Genomic DNA, 10482 nt, shown 5'->3' on the forward strand with positions numbered 1-10482 from the left:
AAATTCATACAATGAAATGAATAGATCTTAAGTGTGCAGATAGAGTTTTGCAACAGTTGAACATAACTACTGTATAACCACCACCATCCAAAAGAAGATACAGGGTATTTCAGTTCCAAGAAACTTCCCTTATGGTCCTTTCTGATTTACTTTAAAAAGATCAATATTGAAAAAATTCACAGGGGTTTCACTTCCTTGTTGATATCTGATTTGCGTTCTTAGTTCTCTCCCCTGAATCATAAGACTTATCAAGAATCACCATTCCCTTTTTTTTCTGGCCCCAGTTATTTTCTTACCACAGATCTTATGTTCTGATCTTTCTCTTTCAGACTTTCTCAGGTACTTTGTTTCAAGGTTGCTGCCTTGTGAGATTTTGGTCTCTCCTCCACTTGTCCAAATTCTATAAGCCTTACAAGTCTCAGTGCACATCACCTCGCATTTTATAAATCCCAAAGCTCGTGATTAATCCATTCCAGACAGATCTGTGTTCTCTGAACACTGACAGTGTTTCTCAGCTACTCCACACTGAGTTTCTATTCATGGTATCTAGTCAAGGGGTTAAGAGACCTATATGGTAGTAATGAGAATTAATATACTCAATGATTTAGAAAAAATGATCATGATAATAATACAGAAAGGAGAGGTAGGTCAATTCTACTTCAATGAAGCCTTATAATTTTTAAAAGGAAAGTCTTATGCAACATATATAGACCTGGCCCCAAACACCTTGCAGCATTAGTTTGGTAAAACTACTGAAACTATTTGGTTTTTCTCTTTATCTTGCACTGAGTTGTTTTTGTCTGTGATCTACTCAGCCAGTCATGAAGGCTTACACACTCCAGAGAACACTGGATGCCTTTCTGCCAGGTTCAGACTTCACTGTCTGCTGCCTTGTCATCCATCTAAATGCTAACTAATGCCTTTTTTTTTTCTTTTGAGAAAGTCAAATGCTCAAGGAATTGGCTTGTCGATTGTGGGTGTTTGCTTGTGCTAGTCCTGTGGCCTACTGAGGTAATGGATCTGCAGGATTTGCTTATTGTAAAGATGATTTGATTGAATGTGTTCTGTTTGGGTTGATGTGTTAAAAATTCAGGGTGTTATTTACATAGAATTGCAGAGAAAACAAGGGCAAGTGGGGCCTCAGCCAAGATTTTGTTCCTTATCCATGCTGCCATCACAAATATTTAATTGGCGTCAAGGTAAATATTCAAAGGTTAATGTAACATGCTGTTAATGGATAAAGAAGGTGTGTGGTCCTTCCTGCCTCACTTTGCTCCTGGAATATAATTATCAACATAGGGATGGTCAGATGTGGAAGCTTTGCATCATCTTTGGCATTCACCTGCGGGTAGCATACGTAAGAAATGGCGAGAGTCGTGATCCATTTTGTGTATTTGTGCATTAGTCACAATCCGTCGTTCGCATTTCCATGTGTTTAAGATCCACCATCAGTGAATTAGATAGTACTTTTTGGCAGCAAGACAACGGTACTGAAGATTTATATGTTTACTCCTAAGTAGAGTTGAATTTATTTCTAAAGCAAGCCCCATCTTTGACATTTATTGGGGGGATAAAAAGACCCATTCTTAAAGTTCTTTTTCATGGTATGTACTTTTCTTTTTCATGATTTTCAGATGACAAACTTAGAGAAATGCCTGGCATACAATAAGTGCTCGATAAGCATAGTCCAGGATGACTCCTATTTTCTTGCTTCTCCAGGTGATTACTTGTTTTGTCATGGAGAGTCTTCTTTGTGTAAATTATTTCTAATTTTTGTTCCTGTTGTGGCTGCAGTGACAATAATATTCCAATGATATTACTTATCATAGAAATAATCTCATGCCAATTTTTTTTCTTTTTTCCTCTTTTAAAGTTATCTTAATCATAGAATTCTATTCCAAGAAAACCAATTATGCTAAAATATATTACTTTTACTTGGTCATCATCTGGGAATTTAACATAGAGTTACCTTAGGCTATTATTTCTGCTCCAGTGCATTATTTTTAAAACATTTAGCAAGAATCATGATAAATAACATTTAGAACTGAGAGTATTTGATCTGATGGACCCCATTACATTTAAGTACAAGTCCCACAAATGATGTGTTAACAGAAGAGAGTGGTTCTAATCAGATAATCACTTACGTCTTTGCTTCTTGTTTCTAATTGGGGTTTTCCATTTATGTATTAATAATAAAACAGAGCTGCTTTTGGATGGTCAGGAAGTCTTACACCTCTTTAAAATAAATATTTATATTAATTCAAAAGCATTGAAATTTGAGACTTGTGCTTGCTTACATGAGTGGGCCATTTACCCTGACAAAGCATCAGCCAGCTCCTCACCCATTGGTTATTCCAGCCTGGCTCTCATCTCTCTCCGAGAGGGTCCTCCCCATTGTTTCTGCCTGTTTTCTTATTAAAGAAGCTATTAACAGCTGTTAAATGCATATTAGAACCCAACTGAGACTTTATTTGAGATGAAAAGAGAAAACTTGAAAACATACCGAGAAAAAGAAAAACGCCTTAAGGAGGGAATGGTCAGTTTAGAAGCATTATGTCTAAAGCGCATTGTTTCTTAGACTCAGTTTCCATGTCCTGGGAAAGTTATTCTATCCAAAGATAGGAACCAAAGTGATGTGATGATTGAAAACAACATTATGTTGATAAGTATGGCTTTTTCTATTCTGAATCAGCTAAGTGGAGTCACTCGTGCTGCTGGCTCTCTAACCATGTCTATGTGGCTCTTCTGCATTAGCATGACATGAAAGTGAAAGTGTTACTTGCTCAGTTGTGTCTGACTCTTTGTGACCCCGTGGACTGTAGCCCTCCAGGCTGCTCTGTCCATGGAATTCTCCCGGCAAGAATACGGGAGTGGGTTGCCATGTCCTTCTCCAGGGGATCTTCCCAATCCAGGGATTGAATCCAGGTCTCCTGCACTGCAGGCAGATTCTTTACTGTTTGAGCTACCCAGGAAGCCCAGAGCATCACATAGGAGCCTGTTGCAATAGACTCCTGGTCCATAGCAGGACTTCCCTACTGGCTCAGATGGTAAAAAATCTGCCTGCAATTCAGGAGACCTGGGTTCAATTCCTGGGTCAGGAAGATCCCCTGGAGAAGGGAATGGCTATATACTCTAGTATTCTTGCCTGCGGAGTCTTCTGAGCAGAAGAGCCTGGCAGGCTATAGTCCTTGGGGTCACAAAAAGTTGGACACAACTGCAAAACTAACACTAGTCAGGCCCCAGGGGCCAAGGATCTGCTTCTTTAGGCCTTTTCTAAAATGTCTGTGTGACAAATTCCATTGTCAAAAATATGCCTTTTGCCTTCATTAATACAAAATCTTTTAAGAGTAAAGAGTGTGGGATGTGGACCCTGACCAGTTGGCTTTGTACCCCCAGCTCTACCATCACTTGCTCCAGTTACCTGGCCTCTTTGTTACCTTTTATGTCTGTGTGTGTGGTATATGTATGTATATGGGCTTCCCTGGCTTAGCTAGTAAAGAATCCACCTACAAAGCAGGAGACCCAGGTTCGATTCCTTGGTCGGGAAGTTCTCCTGGAGAAGGGATAGGCTAGCCACTCCAGTATTCTTGGGCTTCCCTGGTGGTTCAGAAGGTAAAGAATCCACCTTCAGTGCAGGAGATCTGGGTTTGATCCCTGGTCTGGGATCCTCTAGATCCCCTGGAGGAGGGCATGGCAACACACTCCAGTATTCTTGCCTGGAAAATCCCATGGACTGAGAAGCCTGGCAGGCTACAGTCTACAGGATCACAAAGAGTCAGACACAATTCAGTGACTGAACAACAACAATATACGTCTGTGTGTATTTTGGCTGCATGAGGTCTTAGTTGCGTCATGTGAAATCTTTTGGTGCAGTGCCCAGACTCTCTAGTTGTGGTGCACAAGCTCAGTAGTTGTGCGGTGAGCTTAGTTGCTCTGCAGCATATGGGATTTTAGTTCCCTGACCAGGGATAGAACCCACATCCCCTTCACTGCAAGGTGGATTCTTAACTGTTGGACCCCCAGGGAACGCCCTGTCCTCTCTGTTTCTTATTTGTAATATGAGAGGTACAAGAGTATGACCTCTTAGAGTTGTTGTGGGTCTTGGGTGAGACAGTCCCTCTATACCACTTTGTACAGTGCTTGGTGGGGCTTCCCTGGTGGCTCAGCAGGTAAAGGATCTGCCTACAGTGCAGGAGACCTGGGTTCAATCCCTGGGTTGGGAAGATCCCCTGGAGAAAGGAATGGCTACCTACTCCAGAGTATTCTGGCCTGGAAAATTCCAGGGACTGTATAGTCTGTGGGGTTGCAAAGAGTCAGACATGACTGAGCGACTTTTACTTCTCTTCACAGTGCTTGGGAAGTATCAAATGTGCTGCTAGATGTTAATTGTGGCTGTTATTATACTAATATAGTTGTTATTGTTTTATTACAGAAGTAATAATGATTATATTGACACCTGTGACAGATGTATAGCATAATCATACCAATAGAAACCTCACACACTTTTGAAGCATAGAAATGACTACCTCTGTAGCTCTGTCACAAAAGAAATTTAAGAAAAAGAGTAGAGGTGAATGGGTTTTCTGCATTGGGGCTCTTCATTTCAGCAGCTTTCAGGAGAGATGCTGTAGGTGATGACCTACCAAAAGCTGCCTCAAGGGCGGGTGACCAACTCAGGGTGAACCCTGCTGTCTTGTTCTTTGGCTGAACCATATGGCAGATTTCCCCACATTTCTTCACCCTCCAGTACCTTCACCTTTGCCAATGGTTGTGGCCAAAACCTGCATGCAGCCTTCCACCCCCTCACACCTGCATACTGAAGGTCTTCCATCCAGCCATTTAAAACCTGCCCATCACATTTCCCCAGGTAAAGATGGCCTTGTGCTTTCTCTTGTGTACATTTCCAGCCAAGTTCCCACACACTGGGTTTCTGGCAATTAGAGGGTTTTAATTACAGCTATTAGACAGAGCGTCTGAGCGAATGACAGTGTTTGGCCTCTGGTTGTCTAGCAGAAACTGGAAAATGGGCAGGCACAGTTAGAGATGGTGTGTGATTGGCTCCTGCTGTTTGGATTCCAGTGGTACCTGGGCATGAAGCAGGTATGACACAGTGATGCTGTGTCTCTTCTGGTCTCAAGACACTCTCCATTTTCACCTGGAGCACACTGTTCCCTGTTTCCAGTTACCATAAGTCAGTTGTAATGGCCTCCAAAGTCACCATTTCTGTCCTTGCTGGTAGAGAGCTTTTACTCTTCTTGAGGCCACATTTTGGAAAACTGAGAGGGTCTTTCAAAATTATCTTGATAAATGCTTTGAAGACTCTGTTCCTGTTGCTTTAATAGAATATTTTCCTTTTTCTCCATGTAAGGAAAATTTCTTTCTTTCTTGCTGTCTCCCTTGCTCCTGCCACATTCTCATAACATACATGGTGCCTGAGAATCAACTTCGCAGTGGTTTTTTTTTTTTTTTTTTGGCAACAAAGTGAGTTTTCCTTTAAAATTATAAAATGCTTCCCTTGTATATCTGTTATAAACAGCCATCCAGAGAATTAATTCAGGCTATTTTCAGACCTATTTCAAACATTTTGATGACTCAGAATCTGAATCAGAGCAAATAGAACACGATCTAAATACTACAAGGTGACACAAATTCAACACGAAAAGGAAAGGATTAAAAAGGCAGTAATTACAGTTATTCATCTTTAATTAGTTTATATTGAGAAAAGTAATGCTGAAGTTCTGGAGACATATGTTTAGGTATCAGTTGCATCATTTTTTAAATATATGATCCCAGGAAAATAAAAATAACTGAAATTTATCGACCCTGTAACCAAACTACAGAGATTATCTCTCCTTGCTTAAAATTTTAGATAACCTTCTAATATTTAATGTTAATGAATTCAGGATTTATATTATATTCTTCACAGTAATCATAATAGAATAATTATTCTACCTTAAGAATAACTTAACTTTTTTGGCTTTGTTTGGTGTGTAGAAAAAATATACGGTGTAATTCCTGCCTTCAAGGTGCCTCTGGTCTAATTCAACATAAAACTAATGTGGACTTGTTTATTTGCCTGTTCAGTAATTAATTATGGAATACCAACTATGTTCCAGACAGGATTATACTATTATTTATGTATGACCAAACTGAGTCTTAAATAAGTAGTGAGTTTTACATAGTATCCCTTGCTGGGAGATTGTATTTTCCAAAGACAGAGGCAGGAGGGATATCCCCTATCCCACATTCTCTTCTGCAGTGTGGCCTTGCCACTCCTTCAGGAAAAAGTCAAGTCTATTTTCCATCCCCTGAATTAGGGAAGGTTTTAATGACTCACTTGTAAGCAATGGACTTCTGAGGCTGGGTCAGCAAAGGTCAGGTAGATTTCACCTGGATCTTTCACCTGGGACTTTTGGAAACTTGCACTCTTAGAACCCAGCTGCCATGCTGTGAGACCTCATGCCACGTGAAGTGGCCCTGTGTGGATGCTCTGACTTCAACCGTTAGGTCATTTGAATCCAAGAGTAAGACTTAAGTGAAGGTGATTTCAGACCCCAGACCACAGTTTTCCCAGTGGAGACCGCAGACATCATGGAAAAGAGGCAATCCAACCCCTATGCCCTGTTCAAAATCTTGACCCAGAGAATATGATATTTTATACCACTAAATGTTGGTTCACTCTTGCTAACATTTTATGATAAAGTTTTGGGCAAAACAGAGATCAGTAAAAGAAATGCTATTTGTGTGACTCATAATAATAATCAACCGATAAAAGTTCCCATTTATTGCTTGCTGTGGGCTGCATTTTGTGACCTAATGTTTATATAACCCTTGCCAGGACCCCAAGTTTGGCACCATTGCACTTCTGACTTTGTTGATGAGGGAACTAAAGCAAAGGGGGTGAAATAATGCATTTATATAGTAAGTGAAGGAAGAGGATGTGGAGCTCCTATGCTTAACTGCTTGGGTAAATGATGTATCTAAGGGCTGTATGGTTCAGTCTAGCTTTGGCATGTGAGTTCAGACAGTATCACTCTGAAGTGGGGTGGTTTTAGACTTTCTAAGGTTTAGTGGGGAGATAAATTTTATAATAAGCTTGGTCGGGTATGTGAGATTTAGATAAGCAGCACAGAGGAGGAGGGGCAGATATTGAATGTGGAAGCAAGCAAGGGAACAGAGAGAGAACTACGAAAAGAATTCATGAGTGTGTGGATGGAGAACAAACCAGTTAGAAGAAAAGCTGAGGAAGAGGATGGTGCAAGGTGTTGGGTGGGGGAGGCTGTTGGATAGGCTTAGAGATCTCTGGGAGGAAAATGTCTGGATTAATACCTCATTAGAAGGTTATTCTAGCAACAATATGGTGACTGGACCAACCTGAGGGAAGTGGGCAACTACTAGAAAAGTGAAGAGCTGAGATGTTATTTAGTTAGATTAAGAGGGTAATAGGCAGGTGGCACAATGATAAAATGAAGGATAAATCTAGAGAAATCTCTAAGAAATAAATGACAGAGTTTAGTAATAGACTGAATATAGGGTTGAAAGAGTCGGAAGTGCTGAAATGGTTCCTAGCCAATGAAGTCTGAAGTGTGATAAAAATCTCTTCCATCAAGTACTGCCAGAAATAATTACTGCTACAGAAGGCCAATAAAGTCATTAGCATTAGAATTACAAGACTCGGGTACTGAAAAAGTTGACAAAGCTTACACAATAATAATAGTGTAATATGTTATGATTTTATTGCCTTGTATCTGAAAGGTTTCACTTTTCTGTATTTGATAAACAACTATGATATTTGATGCTCATTATGACAATGAGTTAAGTCTGAGAAAGAAATGGCTGTCCCATATCCCAAGAATCTAAGTAAATTATCTAGAGCTTGAATTCCTAGTTCAAGATCCTATGATAGATAAGAGCTCATCATGGATCTAAGTCCTTTAACTCATAATCCACTGCTATTTCTACTTATAAAACATTTTTTAATAGATCTTGAACTTGGATAGATAATTTTTTTTTAATTCTCAGAAGCTGAGGAACACAAATATTCTCAGTAATCCATACATTTACAATATTATAGGTTCTGGCTTAGACGACCAGCCTTGCACATAAGCCCTCATTATATATGTGAACTTGGATTACTGGGTAAGTGAAATTTTGAATAAGACTTGAGAAGGGTTCTTGAACTCATTCTGTCTATGGATTGTTTTCAGGGAACTTAAAAAGTTATAAATATCTAGTTTTCAAATTTTGTTTAATCAGAGCAGAAGCCTAGAAATCACTTTAGTTCTCAACACTTTATTTTTTGTTGTTGTTGTTCAGTCACTAAAGTGAAAGTGAAGTCACTCAGTTGTGTCCAGCTCTTTGTGACCCCAAGGACTGTAGCCTACCACGCTCCTCTGTCCATGGGATTTTCCAGGCAAGAGTACTGGAGTGGGTTGCCATTTCCTTCTCCAAAGGATCTTCCCAACCCAGGGATCTAACCTGGGTCTCCTGCATTGTAGGCAGATGCTTTACCATCTGAGCCACCAGGGAAGTCACTAAATGGTACCCAATTCTTTGCAACCCTATGGACTGCAGCACACCAGGCCCCCCTGTCCTTCATTATATTCCAGAGTTTATGTCCACTGAGTTGGTGATGCTATGTAACCATCTCATCCTCTGCTGCCCCCTTCTTCTTTTGTCTTCAATCTTTCTCAGCATCAGGGTCTTTTCCAATGAGTCATCTCTTTGAATCAGGTGGCCAAAGTGTTGGAACTTCTGCTTCAGCATCATTCCTTCCAACAAATATTCAGAGTTGATTTCCTTTAGGATTGATTAGTTTGACCTCCTTGCAGTCCAAGGGACTCTCGAGAGTCTTTTCTAGCACCACAGTTTGAAAGCATCAATTCTTCAGCACTCAGCCTTCTTTACAGTCCAACTCTTACATCTGTACATGACTGCTGGAAAAATCACGACTTTGACTCTATGTACTTTTCTTGGCAAAGTGATACCTCTGTTTGTTAATACACTGTCTAGTTTTGTTATAATTTTCCATCCAAGGAACAAGCATCTTCTAATTTCATGGCTGCAGTCACTCTCCGCAGTGATTTTGGAGCCCTAGAAAATAAAATCTGTCACTGCTTCCACTTCTTCACCTTCTATTTGCCTTTAATTGATGGGAGCCATTTATATGCTGTCGCATTTATTTTCCATGCAGTTATCTCTAGAATCCTTGCATTCTCCTTAATCATATTACTGCTACCTTTGTTTATACTCTCTCCATATTTCTTGGAGTAATTCAACAGGCTTCTAATTTGTGGTTGTACTCTATTACCTCTACACTCTTAGGTCAACCACTCTTCATGCAAATCTGACCAGTTTGAACAATCAGTGGTTTCCTCAAGATTTACTATGACTTTTTCAAGCTCTTTGGCATATAAATCCCCTCGGAGTCCTGTCAACCTTCAGTTCCATCTCCTGTAGGGCTACCTCATACTTTACCCCACGGTAAAGGTAGGGTACCTTACCCTACCCTCATGCTTTACCCTATCTACTCTATTGACAGAATAATGGCTTTATTCACACACTTCTTTCCTCTGTATCATTGTCCAATTTTCCTTTCCTGGAATCCCTTTCTCTATTGTATTCACTTGCAAATTGACATTTAATATTAACACCCTACTCATGTCAATTTCTCAAACATCCCATTTGCCTCCAGTGTGCCAGTATCAGTCCTTCTTGGCTTTGTATTGTGTGTGGACCCAACAAAAATGCCATTTTTCCTGGACCAGTCTGTATTGCGATTATTTATCTTCATACCTACTCTTCCTATTAAATTGTAAACTGGATGACGTGTGTCAAGACTGTTGGTCTCTGCATCCTTTGACATTTTTACAGTACTGACCATACATACTGTTGACATTAGAAAAGGCAAAATTTTCTGGCAAAAAAAGATTTTTGGCTGGGAAAGGTCATTACTATTGTGCCACAACCCTGAATTTATCCAGCATGTGTTTTCATGAAGCACTGTGCCGAGTGCTCTCAGAACAAATTACACAGATCTGCTTCTTGACCTCAAAGAACTTATTTATAATTTAATACGTATATCAGGCATGAGGGCAAATATGGAAAGGACAGACAATAATTGAATTACCAACATTAAACAGATATACAAATAGGTTAGATTAAATATTTACTTTGTATGTGTGTTACCTTGTAAAGGGTAATTGCATTTTAGTAGCTGGTGAGTGTATGGGAACCATTTGAGTTTTATGTTTAGACAATAGAATCCTATCATAATGATTACAATGTAAACTGAATTTTGATGCTTTTATGAGCGAAGATGGACATTAATATCCCTATGAGGTTAATTTATTATATATTGGAAGAAGAAACCGTCTACCTTGGATAAAATCCAAAGCTAGGCACCTCTGGCCAAATTAGAGCAAATGGAGCTTGTCTGTAGGACTCCACCATTAAAAAAAAAAAAAAAAAGGTGGAATCTGA

The 10482-nt window shown here is 39.7% G+C and overlaps 1 non-coding gene across 1 annotated transcript; it reads right to left on the bottom strand.

Moving 5' to 3' along the window:
• Positions 1–8457: 8457 nt before the first annotated feature.
• On the bottom strand, positions 8458–8529 carry TRNAC-ACA (transfer RNA cysteine (anticodon ACA)). The gene has a single exon. It is a non-coding gene; the product is annotated as a tRNA-Cys (tRNA).
• Positions 8530–10482: the final 1953 nt, after the last annotated feature.

Source organism: Budorcas taxicolor, chromosome 7 (assembly GCF_023091745.1).
Source record: "Budorcas taxicolor isolate Tak-1 chromosome 7, Takin1.1, whole genome shotgun sequence".
Classification (NCBI taxonomy): domain Eukaryota; kingdom Metazoa; phylum Chordata; class Mammalia; order Artiodactyla; family Bovidae; genus Budorcas; species Budorcas taxicolor.